The sequence below is a fragment of the Salmo salar genome, chromosome 29, assembly GCF_965601325.2.
Source record: "Salmo salar chromosome 29, fSalSal1, whole genome shotgun sequence".
In the NCBI taxonomy this organism is placed as follows: domain Eukaryota; kingdom Metazoa; phylum Chordata; class Actinopteri; order Salmoniformes; family Salmonidae; genus Salmo; species Salmo salar.
In genome coordinates this window covers 8,025,578-8,051,076 of record NC_138319.1, presented here as the reverse complement: position 1 = coordinate 8,051,076, position 25,499 = coordinate 8,025,578, and the positions used below count along the sequence as shown (strand labels likewise).

The 25,499-nt window shown below is 44.5% G+C and overlaps 1 pseudogene; it reads left to right on the top strand.

Moving 5' to 3' along the window:
* LOC106590047 (ribonuclease 3-like) overlaps positions 1-25,499 on the top strand; it is a 160,822-nt pseudogene that overhangs the window by 59,850 nt on the left and 75,473 nt on the right.

Here is a 25,499-nt window from a genome sequence, read left to right as displayed (position 1 = left end):
AGGCCTTCTCCAAATTATTGTCACAAAGTTGGAAGCACATACTCATCTAGAATTGAATTGTATGCTGTAAAGTTCCCTTCACTGGAACGAAGGGGCCTAACCTGAACCACAAAAAACAGCCCCAAACCATTATTCCTCCTCCACCAAACTTTACAGTTGGCACTATGCATTCGGGCAGTTAGAGTTATCCTGGCATCCACCAAACCCAGACTAGTTTGTCGGACTGCCAGATGGTGATGCATGATTCATCACTGCAGAGAACGTGTTTCCACTGCTCCAGAGTCCACTCCAGCCTACGCTTGGCATTGTGCATGGTGATCTTAGGCTTGTGTGCAGCTGCTCGGCCATGGAAACTAATTTCATGAAGCTCCCGATGGACAGTTATTGTGCTGACATTGCTTCCAGAGGCAGTTTGAAACTCGGGAGTGAGTGTTGTAACAAAGGACAGATGATTTTTACGTGCTACTCTCTCCAGAACTCTCCGTTCCCATTCTGTGAGCTTGTGTGGCCTACCACTACGGGGCTGAGCCGTTGTTGCTCCTAGAAGTTTCCACTTCGCAATAACAGCACTTACAGTTGACCTGGGCAGCTCTAGCAGGGCATACATTTGATGAACTGACTTGTTGAAAGGTGGCAATCTATGATGGTACCATGTTGGAAGTCACTGAGCTCTTAAGTAAGGCCATTCTACTGCTAATGTTTGTCTATGGAGATTGCATGGCGGTGTGCTCGATTTTATATCCCTGTCAGCAATGGGTGTGGCTGAAATAGCCGAATCCACTAATTTGAAGGGGTGTCCACATACTTTTGTGTATATAGTGGACATATCTTCATGTTGTTGTCTGTTTAGTGTTTGATTCTATGGATTCTTCAGTAACTGGTTTCTGACATGCTGTTCTTTATTTATCCTTACTGTGTTTCTATACTGTTTTTAGTGTTTCACTATAGTGAAGGCGTAGGCTCAGGTTTTCTGGGTCTCTGTGTTTTTGTTTGGATAGGTTCCTCAATCTCTTTCTTATGTTTTTTCCTTCTTCAGCAAAACATTTGTCATTGCTGTTCATTTTCATAGGTTGTCTGGTTTAAATATTTACATTTGATAGGGAAGCTGAAATATACTGTTTAGGTTTCTACTGTCAGGTTTACACCTTCACTATTGCAGTGAAACATTTTGTCCAGGAAGTAGTCTGTTTTCTGGTAGGTTTCTACACAACTTTCCTTCAATCTATGGCATTTCTTTATAGTATGTGTTTTGTTCAGCTTTGATGCCTTATGATTGAGTATTGCTTTATTGAAGTAGGCTGTGATTTTGCTGGGGTGTCAGTGATCTGACAGGGGTGTCAGTGGGCTGACTGAAAGGTCTGAGAGACTCTGGTAAGTATTGGTAAGTATCTATTGGTAAGTAGTCTGCTGTACAGTGCTACTGCCAAGAGATGAGATGTACAGTTGAAGTCGGAAGTTAACATATACCTAAACCAAATACATTTTAAACTCAGTTTTTCACAATTTCTGACATTTAATCTCAGTAAAAATGTCCTGTCTTAGGTCGGTTAGGATCACCAATTTATTTTAAGAATGTGAAATGTCAGAATAAAAGCAGAGAAAATGATTTATTTCAGCTTTTATTTCTTTCATCTCATACCCAGTGGGTCAGAGGTTTACATACACTCAATTAGTATTTGGTAGCATTGTCTTAAATTATTTAACTCAGGTCAAAAAATGTTTTTGGTAGCCTTCCACAAGCTTCCCACAATAGGTTGGGTGAATTTTGGCCCATTCCTCCTGACAGAGCTGGTGTAACTGAGTCAGGTTGTAGGCCTCCTTGCTTGCACACACTTTTTCAGTTCTGCCCACAAATTTTCTATAGGGTTGAGGTCAGGGCTTTGTGATGTACCTGTTTCCTCCAGCATCTTCACAAGGTCCTTTGCTGTTGTTCTGGGATTGATTTGCACTTTTCGCACCAAAGTACGTTCATCTCTTGGAGACAGAACGTGTCTCCTTCCTGAGCGGTATGACGGCTGCGTGGTCCCATGCTGTTTATACTTGCGTACTATTGTTTGTACAGATGAACGTGGTACCTTCAGGCATTTGGAAATTGCTCCCAAGGATGAACCAGACTTGTGGAGGTCTACAATTTTTTTTCTGAGATCTTGGCTGATTTCTTTTGATTTTCCCATGATGTCAAGCAAAGAGGCACTGAGTTTGAAGGTAGGCCTTGAAATGCATCTACAGGTGCACCTCCAATTGACTCAAATGTTGTCAATTAGCCTAACAGAAGCTTCTAAAGCCATGACATAATTTCTGGAACTTTCCAAGCTGTTTAAAGGTATAGTCTACTTAGTGTATGTAAACTTCTGACCCACTGGAATTGTGATACAGTGAATTATAAGTGAAATAATCTGTCTGTAAACAATTGTTGGAAAAATTGCTTGTGTCATGCACAAAGTAGATGTCCTAACAGACTTGCCAAAACTATAGTTTGTTAACAAGAAATTTGTGGAGTGGTTGAAAAACAAGTTTTAATGACTCCAACCTAAGTGTATGTAAGCTTCTGACTTCAACTGTAGGTTTACCTACCGTTGGAGTCCCCTCAATACCTACTGAATATGTACAGTGCCAGGTTGTGCCTAGGCGGGCATCTGGTGCAAGCCTCTTAGGTCGCAGGATATGGCTTGTGTGGGTGTATTAGTTGGGGTTGAGCCTTTTCCTGTTCTCACAGCCTGGGCATATGTGTGGCATGTCATGTTGAGGTCCTTGCTGCAAGGGGACAGGGGGCAGAAGGGGCATAGGCCTGATCTGTCTCCATTTCTGTGTCTCTCTTTCTCTCATGCTATCTGTTTAAGAGAAAGTTTGATGCCCACCTGTTTATTCAGTGAAACAGAGCCTGGCTGTCAGAGAGGATGAGAGGCAAGAGAGGAGCCTCCAGTGATTTTTGGATCTCTAACTCGAAATAGTCTCCACATGCCGAGATGTACGCTGATGTGCGGGCGTACACACATGAGAGCATGCACACACACACAAACACTTGTGTTAAAATTGCTTGTCTCGATGTACCTTTTCTTTTGTGACACTTCTGTCATCTCAATTTCTGTTTTAGCTCCAAGTGCTCTTGAAGACCCCTTTGTCTTGCTGTCTCTCTCTTTTCAATTCAGAGGGGCTTTATTGACATGGGAAACATATGTTTAAATTGCCAAAGCACATGAAATAAGCAAAAATGAGAAGAAACAAACTTCAAAACAAAATACAATTAGAACATTGCACTCAAAGGTTTCAAACAGATAAAGACATTTCAAATGTTATGTTATCAGCTGTGTACAGTGTTTTACAAATGTGCAAATATTTGAAGCGTAATTGTTTGGGGAAATAAATATACGTATTGGTTGTATTTACAATGTTGTTTTTGCTCTCAAGGCAACAGGTAAAAATTATTGCCGGTGATTTGCAGCTCTGTTTCCACCTCATTTTATGGGCAGTGTGCCCATAGCTGGTCTTTTCTCGAGGGTCAGGTCTGCCTATGGCGGCCTTTCTCGAGAGCAAGGCTATGCTCTCTTAGTCTGTACTGGGTCAAGGATTTTTTTATTTTGTTTCAGTCACAGTGGTCAGGTATTCTGCCACTGTGTACTCTCTGACTCTTTCCAGTGTGTCAAATAGTTATCATAACATTTTTTCATGATTTCACATTTTAATTTCACGTGCACAATGAGTACAGTGAAATGCCTTTCTTACAAGCTCTAAACCCAATAACAATGCAATACTAAAAATAACATAAGTTAGAACAATAACACACAAGAAACAGAAATAAGAAAAACACGAGAAAGTAAGTAAGCATTCTACAGTGCATTCAGAAAGTTTTCAGACACCTTGACTTTTTCCACATTTTGTTACGATACAGCCTTATTCTATAATGGATTAAATATTTAAAAAATCTCATCAATCTACACACAATACGCCATAATGACAAATAAAAAAAATACACATTTACTTAGGTATTCAGACCCTTTACTCAGTACTTTGTTGAAGCACCTTTTGGCAGCGATTACAGCCTTGAGTCTCTTGGGTATGACGTTAAAAGCTTGGCACACCTGTATTTGGGAGTTTCTCCCATTCTTCTCTGCAGATCCTCTTAAGCTTTGTCAGGTTGGATGGGGAGTGTTGCTGCACAGCTATTTTCAGGTCTTTCCAGATCTAGTATCTTAAGATGCTTCTTAGATTGATAACACCAGACACGTAAGTATGTTTTAGTATTTAATTGTATCTTAGAATAACATTCCCTAATGCACCTGGCGTAAGCTTCCTGATGCTTTCTCAAGCATGGTTATATATGGCAGACATAGAAAATGGCTACGGATAGCGGAAAGCAAACCCCCGACTTGAGTCAATACTGCTATCTATTGGTAAACATAAGTATACCAGGTTACTACATTGCCCCTTTTAATGCTAATAACCCAACTTAAATCCATTCTAAGCTAAAGCAGCCAACTAACATTTTAAGATGTTCTCTTAACAATCACATGCTATTTTTATATTACATTTCTTTTCGAAAAATGATCTCCCTTAGGATCTGAAATAGTCTGGCAGACATCTTTCTAATAGAACTTCACCCTTTGATGGCGAAACAAAGTGTTTTTGTGGAGACTTCACAGAAGGAGATCGCCCCGGACTGGTGGTGACAGGAAGACCTTTTGGTCTCAGGTTGTTGGTCCAACTGCAACTTTGTGAAACATTCCAATGTCCTGTCCTGCTTATTTAAGTATTGATACATGTCCACGTATGGAACTGGAATTCGAGCTTGAATCTGATCCACGTGTCTCCTTAGTCTTTGTCCATTTCCGATGATCACAGTATATGTCCTGAGCAATCCTCAATTGTAGCTGGAATCCATTTAGGACCAAACCCATAGTTTCTCATGTAGACATCGTTTCCAGGTGAGAAACTTTTGAGTTTTGCTCTGTTGTCATGATTCCGTTTTTGATTCCATTGCTTTTGTTGTATTTTCACTTTCAGGTCTGGCCTGATGAAATCCATGGTTGACCTTAACCTCCTTGACATCAGCATTTCTGCAGGTGACAACCCAGTTATAGCTTGAGGAGTGATCCTGTAGCTAAAGAAGAATCTGGACTCCTTTGTTTCAATACTGTCCCCTTGCATCTTCCTCATCCCCTACAAGGTCTAAACCCACGTTCTACTAATCCATTTGAAGATGGGTGAAAAGGGGCCGATGTCACATGCAGAATTCCATTTTGTTTCATGAAACTTGTGAATTCAGTGCTGGTAAAACAAGTAGCATTGTCGCTAACCAACATTTGAGGCAATCCCATGACACTGAAGCTTTGTCTCAACTTCTCAATCGTAGCGTGGGATGTTGACGTGTTCATGGGGTAAACGTCCATCCACTTTGAATGAGAATCAATCAGCACAAGGAACATTTTCCCTAGGAAGGGTCCAGGGTAGTCCACATGTAGTTGTGTCCATGGTTTTTCCGGCCATTCCCATGGATGTAATGGCTCGGTGGGGGGTGACTTCCTATTACTCTGACAATCTGCCCACAGGCTAACCTCATTATCCACATCCTGGCCCATCTTTGGCCACCAGACATATGACCTCACTAAGCCTTTCATTCTCGACATACCTGGATGCGACTGGTGCAACAACTTCAGTAGCATACCCCGCCCTTGTGGTGGGATAACTACTCTTGAACCCCACAGAACACACCCATCTCGAACACTCAAGGCCAAGCGATGAGTGCAGTAAGGCATGATCATGGCGCTCGGCATCCACCTTATGACCTAGGTTCTGCACTTTATCAGCTAACAGTGTATAGTTGCTCCTCTTCAGCCGGAGACCGGCCTCTTCCATCCCCCTCAAAGCTTCACCCAAGATTCTGAGATGTTCCTCCTTCGTGACTCCCATGACAAGAATGTTGTCGAGGTAAACTGCTACCTTGGGTATGCCCTGCAGAACTCCCTCCGTGGTTCTTTGGAAGATAGCTGGTGCGGAAGACAACCCGAAAGGTAAGCATTTATAGGTAAAAATTCCTTTGTGGGTGTTTATGGTCAGGTACTTCTGTGGCTCTTCATCCATTAGCACTTGCTGATATGCGTGACTCATGTCCAGTTTTGTGAACTGTTGCCCTCTGGTGAACGTTGAAAGCAAATCCTCCACTTTGAGTATAGGGTGCTGCTCCAGTGATGAAGCTCTATTTACAGTCAGCTTGTAGTCACCGCATAATCTGATTGAACCATCTGGTTTGAGTATGGGAACAACTTCACAGGAATAATTATATCCTCTGCTAAGAGTCTGTCACATCCACTTTTGGCTTCATGGTATATGGAACTGATCTTGGCCTATAGAATCTGGGAGTAGCATCTGCAGCAATATAAATGATAGCTTGAACCCCTTTTAATGTCCCTAGCTCTTCTTTGAAAACACACTCGTACTTTGAAAGCACCTGCTGCAGTGTCACTGTCTCTGGGGTGACATGTTTGATTTCATCCCAGTTCAATTGTATTTCTTCCAAACACCCTCTCCCTAGTAAGCTGGGGCCAGTACCGTCCACTATTAAGATAGAAAAGTCTGCCTTTTGTCCTTGATATTTTACTTGAACATCAGCAACTCCAATCACAGTGATCTTCTCCGCTGTGTTCGTTTCGAGTTTAATGGGGGTGTCTCTCAGTGTAGGCACTTCAACTTCTTTCCACTTCTCATTGAATTGGGACATGTTCATCAGCGTGACACTACATCCTTTGTCTATTTCAAACGGTACCTTAGGTCCATTTATTCCCATTTCCACAATGAAAGGCTTCACCTTTTTCATACTCACCCCCTGTATACTGTACATTGAGAATGCTTGCTCTGTGTCTATGCACTCACTTTCACTTTCTATCACTTGATTTGAGCGGTAGCTAAAGCATTGTGAAGTACTTGTTTTTCTTTTGTCCGTTTTCTTTTCTGTAGCCCGTGGCTTTTTCTTATTGCGGCACGCCCTCGCAATGTGTCCTATTATCCCACAGGCATAACACTTTTCATGTTTGAACTTACAGTCAAACACTGTGTGTTTGCCTTTGCAACGATAAGTCTCTATTGGCTGCTGCCCCGCGGCTTTCCCCTCTTTGAAATTCAGAGCGCCTAGAGCTACTTGTCTTTACTGTATGGCACGCAGTTGCGCCACTTGCCTGCAAATCCAGTGCATTTCTATTCGCGGACTCCATGGCCTGGGCCAGTTTGAGTGCATTCTCAAACGTGAGACTAGGCTCTGACAACAAGCGTATTTGTATCCTGTCATCATTATGCCCACACATTATCGCATTTGCGATAATGTATTCCCATAGTTACAGTCCAATGCTAGTTTTCTCAACTCAGCCACATATTCCCCCACTGATTCGGTAGGTTTCTCATGCGTCAATCAAACTTGAGTCATTGCACTGTTTCAATGGGTTTGAAGTGATCTTTTAATAGTTCGACTAGATCTATGAATGACTTATCCTGGCTTCTGGGCTCAACAGGTTTCTCATTAAGCTGTATGTCTATGCACCGACAATGCTTATGAGTTTGGATTTCTATCAGGTATGAAGGTAAGACCCAAATGCAGACCACGTCGATTAAACTATAGTTTAATATTCCAACAGGGGCAGGCAATAGACAGGTCAAGGCAAGCAGGAGTCAGTAAACCAGAGGTGGTGCAACAGTGCCGGGTGGCAGGCAGGCAGTGTCAGGGTAAGGCAGAAGTTGGTAATCCAGAAGGGGCCAAAGGTACAGATTGGTAGGCAGGATCAGGGGCATGGGCAGGCATAATAGTCAGACAGGTGGGCTCTGACAGGCAGGGGTCAAAGCCAAGAGGGCAAGAAAAGAGAGACTGGATAAAGCAGGAGCTGAGACACAAAATACTGCTTGACTTGAACAAACAAGATGAACTGGAAACAGAAAAATAACACAGGTACAAATACACGGGGTAATGGGGAAGATGGGCAACACCTGGAGGGGGGAGACAAAGGTCTGTGAGAGATGGGTTTGACACTGGACACATGAAAGGTGGGATGTATACGAAGGGTACGGGCAACAGAAGGCGTACAGAAGAGGGACTAATGATCTTGGAGATGGGGAACGGTCTGATAAACTGGGGAGAAGATTGCGGGATTCCACACGGAGAGGCAGATCCCAGGTAAATAGCCATATCTTCTGCCCGAGACGATACCGGGAAGCCGGGGTCCGATGGCGATCCGCTTGTTGTCGATACCTGGAGGTAGTCTTGAGGAGGGCCGACCGGGCTCTTCTCCAGGTTCGACGACAGTGGCGGACAAACATCTGGGCAGAAGGTATGCCGACCTCTTCCTGCTCAGGGAAGAGCGGGGGCTGATACCCCAGGGAACACTCAAACGGTGATAGACCCGTGGCAGAGGAAGGAAGGGTGTTGCAGGCATATTCCACCCACACCAGCTGCTGGCTCCAGGTTGTGGGGTTGGCGGAGACCAGGCAGTGCAGGGTGGTCTCGAGGTCTTGTTTGGCGCACTCCAACTGGTCTTTAGAGTAGGGGTGGTACCCAGAGGACAGGCTGGCCGGCGACCCAATGAGCGTGTAGAATGACTTCCAGAACTGGGACAAGGGCCGCGGGCCGCGAACCACGGGCAGTCCACAGGTAGTCCATGGATCCGGAAGACGTGCTGCACCATGAGCTGGGCCATCTCCTTGGCAGAGGGTAACTTGGGGAGCGGAATGAAGTGGACTGCCTTGGAAAAGCGATCCACCACGGTTAGGATGGCGGTGTTGCCATTAGACAGGGGGAGACCTGTGACAAAGTCTAGGGAGATGTGAGACCAGGGGCGATGAGGGACGAGCAGAGGTTGGAGGAGGCCAGCTGGAGCTTGTCAGTGCTTGTCGAGGGTTCTTATTCCGTGCACAGACCATGCAGGTGATCGACAAAGGTGGCGACGTCCGGAACCATGGTAGGCCCCCAAAAGCATTGTCACAGAAAGGCCAGGGTCCGCCGGGAGCCCGTGTGGCAGGCAAGCCTGGAGGAATGGGCCCACTCCAGGACCGCGGAATGGATAGCATCAGGCACGAACCTCCGGTTATGTGGCCCCCCCAGGGTTTGGCTGAAACCGCTGCGCCTCCCAGACCTGTTTCCCTACACCCCAGCAGAGTGTCGTTGCCAGGCATGAGGTGGGAAGGATGGTCTCAAGCTTCGGGGTGGTAGCCGTGGGGTTATAGTGGCGAGAAAGGGCATCTGGCTTGACATTCTCGGACCCTGGCTGGTAGAAGAGGGAGAAATTGAACCGTATAAATGGCAGAGCCCATCTCGCCTGCCTAGAGTTCATGCGCTTGGCAGTGCGGAGATACTCCAGGTTTTTGTGGTCGGTCCACACAATGAACGGATATTCCGCCCCTTCGAGCAAGTGCATCCATTCCTCCAATGCCATCTTCACCGTGAGGAGCCCCCGATTCCCCACATCGTAATTCCTCTCTGTGGTGGTGAGACGGTGGGAGAAGAATGTGCAGGGATGCAGCTTAAGGTCCAGGGCAGAACTTTGGGACAGAACAGCCCCACTCCGACGCCCGAAGCATTGGCCTCCACCACAAACTGACGGGAAGGGTCCAGATGAACCAGGATTGGAGCCGTGGTGAAGTGGTGTTTAAGGTCCCTGGATGACCGATTCGCGGTCGTGGACCATGTGAATGCAACCTTGGTGAGGTGAGGGCAGACGGGGGAGGCCAGAGTGCTATAACCCTGGATAAAATGGCGATAAATGTTAGCGAACCCTAGGAAGCGTTGCAGCGGCACACTGGACGTAGGCTGAGGCCAATCCACCACCACTTTCACCTTGATGCTCCCGGCAGAGATGATGTAGCCCAGAAAGGAAATGGTGGAGCAATGGAATTCACACTTTTCTGCCTTTACGAACAACTGGTTCTCCAGAAGGTCTGCCGGACACGGAGCACATGTTCTTGGGGGGAGCGGGAGAAGACGAGGATGTCATCAATGTAGACGAAGACGAACCGGTACAGCATGTTGTGGAGAACATCATTCACCAGAGCCTGGAACACAGCAGGGGCATTGGTGAGGCTAAAGGACATGACCAGATATTCATAGTGGCCGCTGGCCGTGTTGGTGGTCTTCCATTCGTCCCCCTCTTGTATCCGCACCAGGTGGTTGGCATTACGTAGACCCAGCTTGGAGAACACAGTGGCCCCCTGGAGTAGCTCGAAGGCCGAGGAAATTAGTGGTAGTGGATAACGGTTCTTTACAGTGATGTATTGAGTCCCCGGTGGTCAATGCACGGGCGCAGGGTCTTGTCAATCTTCTCCACTAAGAAGAACCCTGCACAAGCAGGAAGAAGAGGGACAGATAAATCCAGCAGCTAGGGAGTACCCAATGTAGTCCTTGATAACCTTGGTTTCAGGTCCCAACAGCGAGTACAGATGCCCCCGGGGAGGCGTGGTGCTAGGGAGAAGGTCAATCTCGCAGTCATAGGTGTGGTGCGGTGGAAGGGAAATGGCCCGGGCCTTGCTGAACACCTTTCGGAGATCTTGGTACTGGCGTAGTGGTCCGGAACCCAGGATGACGTCCCAGGGCAGGTTGTGCCACCTTCAGACAATGGGTATGGCAGAACAGACTCCAGCCCATGATGGCACCCGTAGACCAGTTGATGAGTGGGTTGTGTCACTGGAGCCAGGAGAATCCCAAAACCACGGGGATCTGGGGAACGTGATGAGCAGGAACTGAATGGTCTCGCTGTGATTCCCTGACACACGTAGGTTGATGGGAGTGGTGTTATGGGTGACCCGACCTATAGAGCACCCTTCTAACGCTCTAACATCCATGGGAATGGAGAGGGACTGAGTGGGGATGTTCAGCTCGGAAGCCAGTGTGCGTCCGAACAGCTCTCATCGGCCCCAGAGCCATTGCGGACAAGGAGAGATTTGGACTGGTTTCCCCACAGCAGAATGACATGAAAAGGGGTACAAGTAAGGGAAACAGAAAAGTTCCTCATATGGCCCACCAGAGTTCTCGCTCTTACTGGTGAGCCTGGTCTTTTACCGGGCACGAGGACACAAAATGACCAAAAGTCCCACAATCCAGACAGCTCCTTGTGCTGATCCGGTGTTGCCATTCCGCTAGCGACAGCACAACCCTGCCTAATTGCATGGGCTTGGGAAACAGTGCCTTGGCCCTCCTCTGTGATTCTCGAGGAAGCTCGAAATATCTCGGGAGCTCTCAGCCACGGGTCTTCCAGGATGACTCGGAGGCGAAGTGGAATCCCTGGACGTGCGAGTGAAATTGAATTTCCTCTCCATCCGTCGTTCCCGCAATCGCTCATCAATGCGGATGGTCAAAGCGATGAGGGAGTCAAAATATGTGGGTAACTCCCGAGCCGCAAGCTCGTCCTTGACCACCTCCGAGATGCCGTGCAGGAACATGTCAAACAGTGCTTCCGGATTCCACGCACTCTCCGCTGCCAACGTACGGAAATCCACCGCATAGTCGGCCACATTGTGGGCATCCTGCCGGAGCTTGATTAGCTTCCGGGCAGCTTCTCTCCTGAAGAACGGGGCATCAAAGACCTTCCTCACCTCTCCCATGAACCTCTCCAGGCTCACGCATATGGCAGGCTGCTGTTCCCATACAGTGGTAGCCCAGGTGAGAGCCCTTCCAGACATCAGTGTGATGAGGTAGGCTATTTTGCAGCGGTCCGAGGGGAAGGAGGAGGGCTGAAGCTCGAAAATGAGGGCACACTGAGCTAGAAATGCCCGACAGGTGCTCGGCTCTCCATTAAAGCGTTCTGGAGGAGGTAACCGGGACTCCCGGGCAGGCTGCCCTCCAGACGACCCATGGAATTGCTCCAGCAGCAAGTCCAACGCCCGGTCATGGCCCTCAGCCAACATTTGGACCCCTCCATCACCCCAAAAAGCAATTCCTCGTGCCAACCAATGGAGGCTCCTTGGGAGGAGATGGTGTTGCGCAGCTGGTCCGGGTCTGCTGGGTCAGTCATGGCCAGTTTGTACTATCAGGTATGAAGGTGAGGCCCAGATGCAGACCACATCAAATAAACAATAGTTAAATATTCCAACAGGGGCAGGCAATAGACAGGTCAAGGCAGGCAGGGGTCAGTAAACCAGAGGTGGGGGAACAGTACCGGGTGGCAGGCAGGCTCTGAGTCAGGGTAAGGCAGAGGTTGGCAATCCAAAGGGGGGCAAAGGTACAGGTCGGCAGGCAGGCTCAGGGGCAGGCAGAGTGGTCAGGACAGGCAAGGGTCAAAACCAGGAGGGTGAGAAAAGAGACTGGAAAAAGCTGGAGTTGAGACACAAAACACTGACTGACTTAAGTATAAGTATAGACACTTACCACGCTGCGTATTGGTCCGATGATTTCTCCTCGACAGACGACGAACTTTATGACAGGGACCTTATATAGACAGGTGTGGGCCTTTCCAAATCATGTCCAATCAATTGTAGAAACCTCTCAAGGATGATCAATGGAACATTTTGAGTCTAAATACTTATGTAAATAAGGTTTTTCAGATATTTTTATTTTATTTCATTTGCAAAAAAAATCAAAACTGTTTTTGCATTGTCATTATGGGGCATTGTGTGTAGATTGATGAGGGGGAAAAAAACATTTAATTTATAAATCCTCTTACCGCTCCGATCCCGTTAGCGGGATCAACAGCCAGTGAAAAATCAGAGCGCCATATTCAAAACCAAATCTAAGAATTTCTATTTCTCAAACATAGGACTATTTTACACCATTTTATAGATACACTTCTCCTGAATCGAACCACGTTGTCCGATTTCAAAAAGGCTTTACAGCAAAAGCAAAACATTAGAGTATGTTAGGAGAGTACATCGACAAAAATAACCGCACAGCCATTTTCCAAGCAACTAGCATGCATCACAAATACCCAAAACACAGCTAAATGAAGCACTAACCTTTGACGATATTCATCAGATGACACTCCTAGGACATCATGTTACACAATACATGCATTTTTTGTTCGATAAAGTTCATATTTATATATAAAAACAGCATTTTACATCGGCGTGTGACGTTCAGAAAATATTTTCCCTCAAATACTGCCGGTGGATCAGCGCCACAATTTACAAAAATACTTGTCATAAACGTTGATACAAAATTCAACTGTCATTCAAAGAATTATAGATGAACATCTCCTTTATGCAAACGCTATGAAAGATTTCAAAAAAGCTTCACGAGGAAAGCACTCTTTGCAATAATCTGACTACTGAGCTCAGAAAAATACACTAGGCTATACAGAGAGCCGCCATCTTGGAGTCATCTAAAATCATAAATTGCATTAGTAATATTCCCTTACCTTTGATGATCTTCATCAGAAGGCACTTCCAGGATATCCAAGGTCCACAACAAATGTTGTTTTGTTCGATAAAGTCCATAATTTATGTCCAAATAACTCCTTGTTGTTTGCGCGTTCAGTAAGCTACTCGAAATGTAGGAAGCGTGCGGACGATGTCACGACGAAAAGTTAAAAAAGTTGTATTTACGTTCGTTCAATCGTCAAACGTTGTAAAACATCAATCTTTAGGGCCTTCAGAACGTGAAGATTCAGTAATATTTCAACCGGACGGTTCCTGTGTCTTGAAAAACGTTTTGGAACAGAGAATCCACCCTCATGAACGTGCGCCAAGAAGTGAAGTCATTCCCTGCCTCAACAACTTCCCCTCCTTCTCATTCAGTCTCTGTTCATCGTAGACGCTTCAAACAACTTTGTAAAGACTGTTGACATCTAGTGGAAGCCGTAGGACAATTATTACTACGTCACTGTGTATTCAATAGGAAACGGCTTGAAGAGAGCCCATGCATCCAGATTTCCACTTCCTGGTAGGATTTCTCTCAGGTTATTGCTTGCCATATGAGTTCTGTTATACTCACAGACACCATTCAAACGGTTTTAGAAACTTCAGAGTGTTTTCTATCCACATCTACTAATAATATGCATATCCTAGCTTCTGAGTTTGAGTAGGAGGCAGTTTATATGGGCACATATTTTTTCCGAAATTGTCAATACTGCCCCCTATCCTTAAGTAGCTGTAAGAGGATTTATACATTGTAGAAAAAGGCTGTAATGTAACAATCTGGAAAAAGTCAAGGGGTCTGAATACTTTCCAAATGCACTATATACAGGTTCAATCAGTTCCAGTACCATATTTACAATGTGCTTGGATACTGGAGTGATATACAGTACCAGTCAAAAGTTTGGACACACCTACTCATTATTTTTGTTAGCATAATTATTATTTTTCATAAGGTGGAACGTATACAAGTCTCTATAACAGTTGAAAACTCCCTGATGGAGGTAGAAGGGTTGGCATTTGACAATTAGGTATTGCAATTTGGGTGAACTCCCTCATGGAGGTAGAAGAATCGGCATTTGACCATCAGGTATTCCAAGACGGGTGAATAATGGGCCGACACTTCCACCACACTTGAGTCATTATACCAGTTGTTGTTGATTAAGAGGCAAACCCCTCCCCTCTCAATTTTCCCTGACTCCACTGTCCTGTCCGTATAGTGAATGGGGAATCCATGGAGTTGGATAGCAATGGGAGTTATCTTGTCCGAGACCCATGTTTCAGAAATGCAGAGAATATTGCAGTTTCGAGAGTCCTGTTGGTAGCAAATCCGCGATTGGAGGTCATCTATCTTATAATCAAGTGATTTGCCAGTAGAATGGAGTGAAGAGGTTGCCGGTTTTCCCTTTGTCTTAATCTCGCCAGGATCCCCCCCTCTTGCTTCTGTAATGACAGCATTTCCACTTGGGTAGGCTGAAAATTGGGTCGGAATTACAGAAAGAGCCCAGGGCAGATGAGTCGAACTTGAAGCCACATTTGAGGTAAGTAACTGCTGATCTGATAGTCAGAAGTTCCTGTCGGTTGTAAGAAATTAAGGCAGATTTTGTAAAAAGTAAAGTAAAAATAAACTACAAAAGACTCACAAATAATCAGTTGGCTAGGAGCTTGCAAAAAGGCGGAAATCCAGTACGACGCCATCTTATATACACTGAGTACACCAGACATTAGGAACACCTTCCTAATATTGAGTTGCACCCCCCCTTTTGCCCTTAGAACAGCCTTAATTTGTCTGGTCATGGACTCCAATGCTTCCCTCAGTTGTGTGAAGTTGGCTGGATGTTCTTTGGGTGGTGGACCATTATAAAAACACACGGGAAACTGTTTAGCATGAAAAGCCCAGCATCGTTGCAGTTCTTGACACAAACCGGTGCGCCTGGCACCTACTACCATACCCCATTCAAAGACACTTGAATGTTTTTGCCTTGCCCATTCACCCTCGTCTGTCTGCCGATCGTTCAGTGCGCTGTGTTTTAGGGACCACCCGCTCTAGATGTCTGACTGCCAAAAAATGTCACGATTCTACATGTAAAATTGGTGTGCACTCGGTTCGCAAATAAACATTGATGTGCTAGGTACTCTCAGCAAACAAATGCTATTGATGTGTCTGAACCCTTAGAAGTATCTACAGACTGATCTACTCACTTAGTTGCAGGTTGTTTAGGTTTCTGGTGTGCTTCTTCTGCTGGTTGTTGGTTTGCTAGAGAGTTTTCTGGGTAGTCCGATGCAATAAGAATCCTAATAGTTGTCAAAAATCCAAGGTTGTAGGTTTGAAGTTTTGGATTAATGGTTGTGTTGTAGAAGGTTGTTTTATGTGTGAGTCCTTGTAAAACAATCCAGGTTTATCCAACTCTAATTCAGGTTTGAGGTTATTCAGGAACTCATGTGCCCCCGACTTAACCCCCTCTCTCTCTATCTCTAGCTCTCTCTCTATTTCCCTTATACCCCTCTCTCTCCCTCTCATTGAGTCTTCCTTCCTCTCTAAAACATTCCCAGTTTAGAGTAACAGGCCGAGGGCACGCTGGCTGTCATTTCATCCTGTTTTACACACATTTCCTGTAAAACAGATACAGTATCACACAGCAGCTCCCACTGTAAAATGCATGTAGTTCTGTCCTTGAGCTGTTCTTGTCTAATGATATGCTGTATTATGTCATTCTGTATTATGTTTTGTGTGGACCCCAGGAAGAGTAGCTGCTGCTTTTGCAACAGCTAATCCTAATAAAATACCAAATACCAAATAGCCACTCACTCACTCACTCACTCACTCACTCACTCACTCACTCACTCACTCACTCACTCACTCACTCACTCACTCACTCACTCACTCACTCACTCACTCACTCACTCACTCACTCACACAGACTCACACAGACTCACTCACTCACTCACTCACTCACTCACTCACTCACTCACTCACTCACTCACTCACTCACTCACTCACTCACTCACTCACTCACTCACTCACTCACTCACTCACTCACTCACTGTCTCACTCCATCACTCACACAGACTCACTCACTCAGACTCCATCACTCCATCACTCACACAGACTCACTCACTCACTCACACAGACTCACTCACTCACTCACACAGACTCACTCACTCACTCACTCACTCAGACTCACTCACTCACTCACTTACTCACAGACATACACACACACACACACTCTCAAACATCCCTGAGAACAAGTTGCTTTTCTTCTTTAGATGTGTCTTCCATTTCGGAACGTATTATTTTTATGCATATCTCTGATCTTTCCTGTACCTTCTCTTATTCACATAGAATTCAGATGCGTTTCTCGGCTCTTTAATTTGTCCTTTTGTAAGAAGAGAGATAAAATCTGACATGCATCTACATCTATATTTGAAGAGCGTAGCGAAGAGTGGATGGTTTTAAGTGGTTGTTGGATGTGTTTCATGACCCTTATTTTATTTGTTTATGTGCCGTGGTGACCTTTAAACCAAGGCTATGCAGGAAGCAATCGGAAGCGGCAGATAATCTCCTACTTTGCATAGACCGACTGACTCTCCTGTCTCACTGTGGTACAAACGCACGCACCCACATGCAATGTCTATATCTGCTTGCCCTGAGGCAGGGCCACTCTTTGGAGGGGAGCGGGGAAGGGAGAGGAGGGAAAGAATGGAGGGAGGAAGGGAGAGAGAGAGAGAGAGATGGAAAGGCAAAGCGGCATCTGTAATGCAAATGGACGCCTGCAACCCTGCATTATTCAAAGTGTTCAATGGAAAATTGAGCTTTTTTGATCTCTTGTCATTAACTTCCTGGCAGAGTGGTCCATTCGCATTTGGGTTATTTTGGCCCAGTTCGCCTTTACATTCGCCTGTGTCTTCATTTTCTCTCCTTTCTCTCTCTTTACCTCTTGTAATGTAAACAAAATACTTTCTCCCTCAGCCTTTTCGATGGGGCTGCCGCAAGCTTTCTCTCCCCCTCCCTCCCTCCATCCTCCACTCCTCTCTTTGAGGTCATGACTGATAAGCCCTCTCGTCTTCTTTCCTTCCTTCCATCCTATTGAACCATTTGAAAAGAGGAAAGAATTGAAAGAGAAGAAGAAAGGAGCTACTTTCTGTTTTATGGCCCTAATTTCCTTGTGTATTTGATCTGTGGATTATAGTGTGCCAGCAGCCACCAGGCACTGCCACGATGCAGATGGTGGATCATTATGAGTTTCTCTCCCTCCCTCCCTCCCTCCCTCCCTCCCTCCCTCCCTCCCTCCCTCCCTCCGTCTGTCTGTCTGTCTCTCTCTCTCTCTCTGTTCAGCCTCAACGCTCTTCAATCTTAACACTCTTCCTATTAAGAGAGCAGAGAAAAGGATTATGTTTCACTCGTCTGAATGTCAGATTTGCACAATGCAGAGACGGTGAATTTATTGAGCGAGCACAGCTCCATTGTTAATTGCTGTGGATGGTAGCAATGGAGGGATAGTTATCTCTGTTTGGTTCCTCTCTCTCACTCTCACTATTTTTCTCTCCCTTTTTTTATTTCTCTCACTCTCTCTCCTTTGTTTCCCTCAACCCCTTTTAGTTTGGAAAAGTTAAGATGTTTGATGTTGGAATGCAATCAGCAGTTTCGGTGCAGCGACGACAAATTTTCATTTATTTTCTTGTTCCGTTTATTTTGTCATTAATGTGCCTGCACAGTTTTGCATGTCGTTTGGTTGGGCTTCCAGGCCAGAGTAAAGCGGAGAGGAGGAGAGAGGGAAAAACTGCTTTATTTGTATTTGATGGATTAGAGCCTGAGCTTTTTTGAATAATTCATTTGAAGTTATTAATGTGACTGTCACATATTTTGAGCTCTGGACCCTGTTTATCAGAAGGGCGTCTCAGTATTTCAATGTTTTTCCCTAAAGAGAACTGTAGCGTGCAGCAGCACAGAAGCATGTCTGCCTATACAGACGCTCTGGATAAGAGCCACGGCTAAATTACTAATGTAAATGTAGCTCCTGCCTTTCCCTAAATCTGACGCAAAGACAACAGGCACATTATAGTCGTTAATGACATGAATGGCCCTGACCTGGATCACAAATTGCACCAAATTCCCTTTATAGTGCATTGCTTTTGAACAGAGCCCTATGGGGCCCTATTCCCTACTTTAAAGGGAATAGGGTGCCATTTTTTATGCATAATTAATCTATGTGTTCTGGCTTCAGTAACTTCCTGGGTATGAATCTGAAGCTGTACAGTTGCTGTATGGGTTGTTCTGGCCAGGTCATGACATAAGTCAAGGTTACTTTCCGGTAATTACTGACTCGGTTGGGGGGGGGGGCTGCTGAGGACTTGAGATGCATCTGCTGCCTGGGTCTCCGATTGTGGCCGCATCCCAAATAGTATTCTATTCCCTACATAGTGTACTACTTTTGACAAAAGTTTCTCTCTCTGTGTCTCTATCTCTGTGTTTATGTCTGTATCTCTCTCTGTTTCGGTTGGCAGGTAGTGTAAGTTGTAGAAGGCAGCAGCCAGGCTGGTTAGCCTGACGATGGATGGAGCTGACTTGACTGGCTCCATCTAATGATCACTGCATGTTGTGCGATCGGTTGTACCGCTGCAGGGCAATCTTTCCACGGACAGAATTCTCTCTAGCTCTCTCTCTCTCTCCGAGTCTATTTCCATCCCTCTCTAGAATTATCTTATGTTACATTGAGATGTTTTAATAAATTTTTCCATCCCTTGAGGTTCCTACTCCCCTATTCTTGGGAAAGTTTGAGAAATGCAATAAGAGGCAAAACTCTTTGAATTGTCAACTTTCCGTCCATAACTTCTACTTTCTGTAACTTCCAGGGAGTCAGTATCAGTGATGGATCATCAAAACCACAGGAAAAGCCCTTAGCTCTTGAAATATAGCCTATATTGTATTGTACAGTCAATATCAATAAGAAATATACATGTAGAGAGAGAAAGCAGCCAGGGGTGTGTTTCTCCTCATAGCTGCCTTATAATCTTGAGAGGAAACATCTGCTGTGTTGGAGCATCCAGAGCAGTGGTCGACTCACGGTCAAACCACAAATCTAAGCAGAAATCTGGACGTAGGAGGATGTCCTTTAGAAGAGGTTGTTCTCAACTCTCTCCTCGCGGACCCCCAGACGTTTCACAATTTTCTTGTAACCCTGACTTACCACACCGGATTCACTAACCAAGGGCTAAATGATTTGTTGAGAAGTTGAATCAGGTGTACAGATCTGGAATAGATCAAATGGATCAAATGCATGGCTGAGAGTCCCAGAGGAGATGTTTAAGAACCATCTGCTGTGTAGGAGCATCTCCAAAGTTGTGGTCGAATCATGGTCAAACCACAAATCTCAGCACAAATATAGGAGTGGGAAGATATCCTTTAGAGGAACCACTCCCCCTCTTTGGTCCCCTTGCAGTGAGGATCTAGCAGGCACGCATGCAATGAAACACTCACACTGTCATGGCAAGATTAGAGGTCTCAAACTCCAAGGCAGCTGGAAGGGGTTTCATCACAGATAAGATGCTTTGTGTGTGTGTGCGAGCATGTGTTCTCACGTGTGGTCACGTGTGTTTTGGTGGTGTGAGAGGCAATGGGCCTGTTAGCCATCTGAACGCTGTTTCCTTCCCTGGAGGATGAATCTAACATATCTGCGTTTGATGTCGTTTATAAAGGCACTTTGAGCAAAACCACACATCACAACCATCTCCAATGGGCTCATTTATGCACATTAAAGAAGCACTGCACAATTGTATTTTCAATTTGCCAGGTTTTTATTGCTTTTTCTAAATTGAATGAACCTTTCTTAGTGTGATGTTGGATGAAGTTGTAGACAACTTAACAGAAGAAGATTGCAACACATCAATGTTAATAAAAGCCCCAACGAACAACAACTTTTGTCGAGAGTAAATGATTGGTGTTCTCAAACACTGGTTTGTGTGCCGAAGCAGCTCCTTCAGTACACCAGAGAGAAAGAGAGACACAGCGGGAGAGACAGAAAGAGAACAACGAAGAAGGAGAGTGAGATGTGGGGATAAAAGAGAGAGGAGAGAGGGGGATATAGAGATGGAGGGAGAGAGAGGTATTATTACAACAGCAGATGCTCTCGCTCCGTGCTGTGACAGAAAACAATTTGTTTTTTTTGTTTGTCTCCTTGTTTATGTGTATGTTTCCTCTCAAGTGTGTATCTTTTTAACATTTTAAAACATTGTACACTGTCTCCCCGTGTGTGTGTGTGTGCAGCTCGTATGAGAGTTGTGATTGTGTGTGTGTACATGTACATTTGTGTGTTCGGCGTTCATATGAGAGGTGTTTGTACAGCACATGTTGTCACACAGAAGTAAGTCCTGTTGTTTATGTGACCTTGGTTAGTTCCATCTCCTGTCACTGTGGTGATGAAGCCATGCCATTTCTCCCTGCCTCCTACTGCACTCTGTGACAGAGGGGGCTGACGCACACACACGCACACACGCACACGTACACACGCACGGAGGTGGGACACACATACATACATACATACATACAGTGGTCATTTTAACATAAAAAGCTATGCAAAAAAAATAAAAAATTTAATAAAGCAATTATAACAAATTCTGCAGAGTTCAATTAATGTAAACTTTTCCATCTGGAAAGTGTTGTCAAACAGTGATTTCTCAAGTTTGAACCAAGGAAATGTTGTAGTAAAAAGTACACGTGATTTGTCATCCCTCCCGAGGTGTGTGCGTGCTTAGCCAACAGTGTTCCTATGCCCAACATATATTTTCCCTATCTGAGTCTTCTATATTTTTAATTAATCTCATCCTACCTTCTCTATTTTTTCCCTCCCTTTATTCTGTCTCTCTTTTAGGGGTGCTGTATTTGGAGGGCGGTGTATAGGAATCAAAGCAGCTGTTTGGGAGGCTGCATTTCAATGTAGAGGTACAATCACTTAATCACTAAATGACTAATACTGTCTAATGCAGTGTTCCTACCTCCTCCTCCTTGTGTGTGAAAGACGTTTGTATGATGTGTGCGTTGGCGTGTGTGGACGTGTGTGTGGACGTGGAGATCTGTGTGTGCACCTGAGTGTGTTCACTCATTCTACTTTCTACTTTTTTAGGAGTGGGTGTATTAATTAGTGTATGTGGGAGGAAGCGAGGGGGTGTAGAAGTGTGTAACGACAGAATGATGGAGGGATAGAATTAAGGATAATTTAAATGTGTTGGAGTTTAAAATATCAGCGTCATCACCACCAGCTGAATTCTCCCCACAATGGAACAATAAGATGAAGATTTACACTTTGTCAGCCATACCAGTTACAGAAAATTCTGTCTATAACTTAACACTCCCAATTGGTCTTTACACACCACATTACCAAAGTAAGTTATAAGCGGGCTATGTCGCAAATAGCAACCTATTGTCTATGTAGTGCACTAATTTTAAGGGAAACCTATACGGTTCTGGTCAAAAGTAGTGCACTATGTATGGAATGGGGTGCCATTTGGGATGTGTCAAGCTGAAGGCCTCTCCATTTCTCTCAATGTGGTGTTCTCTGCCCACTGAGGGTTGTCTCTGTTCAGAGTGGTGTTACATTCACACATGGATGCTCATGGGCCTATACACTGTCACTTACTCACCACTCACCGTCTGTTTCTCTCTCTTTTATTTATCTCCCGCTCTATCTCTCTCATTCCATCCCTCTTTCTCTCCATATCCCTCTGTTTCTCTGCTGTCAGTTCCATAGTGTGTTATTATGGTCAGAGAACTTCAGTCCCGTACCAGTTGTTTATGACAGGCCAAAGCAAAATGTCTGCTTCTCAAATGGCACCCTATTCCCTATACAGTGCCCTACTTTTGACCAGAGTAATATGGACCTGGTCAAAAGTAGTGCACTATAAAGGGAATAGCATGCCATTTGGGATGCAATGGTCTACACCAGCAGAGGGAGAAAAAATAAAAACTGTTGGGTACCATTGCATAAACTATCCAAAATTGTTGCATCAACTGCAGCCCCATGCAGAAAACAGCGCTGTTCCAAATGTCATCCTATTCCCTACAAAGTGTGCTACTATTGACCAGAGCCCTGTAGACCCTGATCAAAAGTAGCACATTACATAGGGCTTATGGTACCATTTGGGACTCAGGCAATGTCCCTAGTGGGTTTAAAATGAATCCCTAATTGGTTTAACATTCATGCCTGTTTCACACAGAGACAGTTAAACGTGACAGTTTTTTTACACAACACCTTGCCTTCCACTAGTTTCTAAATGACTGTACTATAATTCAATACAGGAAAATCTAACATATCAACTCTCCATAGGGAGCCTGTGAAATATGTAGATGTGAATGTCTTAATGATGTTAGCTTGTTATAGAAATAGCTCAAGGTTATTATGCCATCTTACAGGTGAAGGAAGGGCCTCTCTAGACAGGCTCCACAGTGTGTGAGTGTCTGCACGATTATACTATATTGGATATTGTTGAGATGATGCATTCTGCTCCATTCTTAGAAAAGGGGTTATTTGAGCAGTAATCTCCATAATGATGATAGCACTCACTCCCAATAGACTAATCCACTACTGCCTATTATCAATTCTCCCGCCCCCATCCCCGTCCATCCTATGAAAACGTTCCAGGGGTTGCCATGACAACAAACGTGGTCACCACAGCGCTATGTGACTGTCTGTAACTTTTTGTTGGTTTTGTACAGCAGCAACAGACAGCCCTCACCCCATCAAAGTCCACGGCCACACTGAATGGAACGATGCTGGGTTTTTAATACAGCATGGAGAGAAGAAAAAACAAAATGGAGTGGTATCTGAAAAAAACATTCAAATCCAACCCCTCAGTAAAACAATTCTAGATTTTAAATTGTCTGCTGATTCAATGTTCACAAATGTCAATTTTGGTGCCCAATGTAAATGGGTGAAAACCTATGGGCAATGATCAAATTCATTCCCTTGAATGGAATACATAGGCCATGAGACTTGAGCACATTAAAACATCCCTGTGAAATCAATTTATACAATATCACACTTTTATTGTGATTGTGTATTTGTTCTTGTTAGATTTGCACAACCACTCTTTCAGCCTGCTGTACTTGGTTTCTGGACATGGACTACCAGTAGAGTGTGCTAGGCTTACACAGTGCAAGCAGGCAATGCTGAACACACACTCACACATGTAGGAGCTGGTTCTGACAGCCCCACTACACTACCTCAGCCAGCTAACAGTGCCGAGCCAAGTGAGGAGTAGAAAATAAATGGCTTCCTAACGCTCACCATCACCACAGCCTTCTCAACTTCAATTGATTAAGCCATGTGCTACATAAGTGTGCTATGTTCCTTTAGCATACCCAATGTGTGTGTGTCTCAGACCCAGTGACTAATACAGTTGAAGTCGGAAGTTTACATACACCTTAGCCAAATACATTTCAACTCAGTTGTAATCACAGTAACAATTCCCTGTTTTAGATCAGTTAGGATCACCACTTTATTTTAAGAATGTGAAATGTCAGAATAAAAGCAGAGAGAATTATTTATTTCAGCTTTTATTTATTTCATCTCATTCCCAGTGGGTCAGAAGTTTACATACACTCAATTAGTATTTGGTAGCATTGCCTTTAAATTGCTTAACTCGGGTCAAAACATTTTTTTGGTAGCCTTGCACAAGCTTCCCACAATAGGTTGGGTGAATTTTGCCCCATTCCTCCTGACAGAGCTGGTGTAACTGAGTCAGGTTGTAGGCCTCCTTGCTTGCACACGCTTTTTCAGTTCTGCCCACAAAGTTTCTATAGGATGGAGGTCAGGGCTTTGTGATGTACCTGTTTCCTCCAGCATTTTCACAAGATCCTTTGCTGTTGTTCTGGGATTGATATGGCAATTTTCACAGCAAAGTACATTCATCTCTAGGAGACAGAACGTGTCTCCTTCCTGAGCGGTATGACGGCTGTGTGGTCCCATGCTGTTTATACTTGCATACTATTGTTTGTACAGATGAATGTGGTACCTTCAGGCATTTGGAAATTGCTCCCAAGGATGAACCAGACTTGTGGAGGTCTACAATTTTTTGTCTGAGATCTTGGCTGATTTCTTTTGATTTTCCCATGATGTCAAGCGAAGAGGCACTGAGTTTGAAGGCAGGCCTTGAAATACATCCACCGGTACACCTCCAATTGTATCAAATGATGTCAATTAGCCTATCAGAAGTTTCTAAAGCCATAACATCATATTCTGGAATTTTCCAAGCACAGTCAACTTAGTGCATGTAAACTTCTGACCCACTGGAATTGTGATACAGTGAGTTTTAAGATAAATAATCTGTCTGTAAACAATTGTTGGAAAGATTACTTGCAACGCGCAAAGTAGATGTCCTAACCGACTTGGCAAAACTGTAGTTTGTTAACAAGAAATTTGTGGAGTGGTTGAAAAACGAGTTTTAGTGACGCCAACCTAAGTGTATGTAAACTTCTGACTTCAACTGTATCTGTCACGACTTCTGCCAAAGTCGATGCCCCTCCTTGCTCGGGTGGTGTTCGGCGGTCGACGTCACTGGCCTTCTAGCCATCATTGATCAGTTTCTCATTTTCCATTGGTCTTGTCTTGTTTTCCTACACACCTGTTTCCAATCCCATTAATTACATGTTGTGTATTTAAACCTCTGTTTCCCCTCATGTCCTTGTCGGTGATTGTTTTTGTTATGTTATGTTACGTGTGTTTTGTATCGGTGTGCGACGGGTATTATGTTACCCATGTTATTTTGTACTTTGGTTGTGGAGTTTGTTTTTTAAAATTAAATACTCCAGAATAACCAATTTGGTTTCTCCTGCGCCTGACTTCCCTGCCACCAACATAGACAAATATGACAGTATCTACCCACGTCTAATTGTATTGGAGCGCACTCCCCTCCATCCCTTTCCCTCACTCTTTTTTCTCTCATACTATATTTATTTTTCACTTAAGTATTTTACATGTTTTCATCGAATGTACCAACAGTACTTTCAAAATGTTCCCTTGTCTATGTGTTTGTTGAATATGTTGGTTTGCTTTGTTTCTTCAGACACAATCAACATCTCTCTCCAGGGTTGTTGCTATTCTTCTCTTCTATTTGAGGGAGTCGTGTGTGTGTGTGTGTGTGTGTGTGTGAGAGAGAGAGAGAGAGCTTTCTTTTGTTGTTTTTCTTGGCTT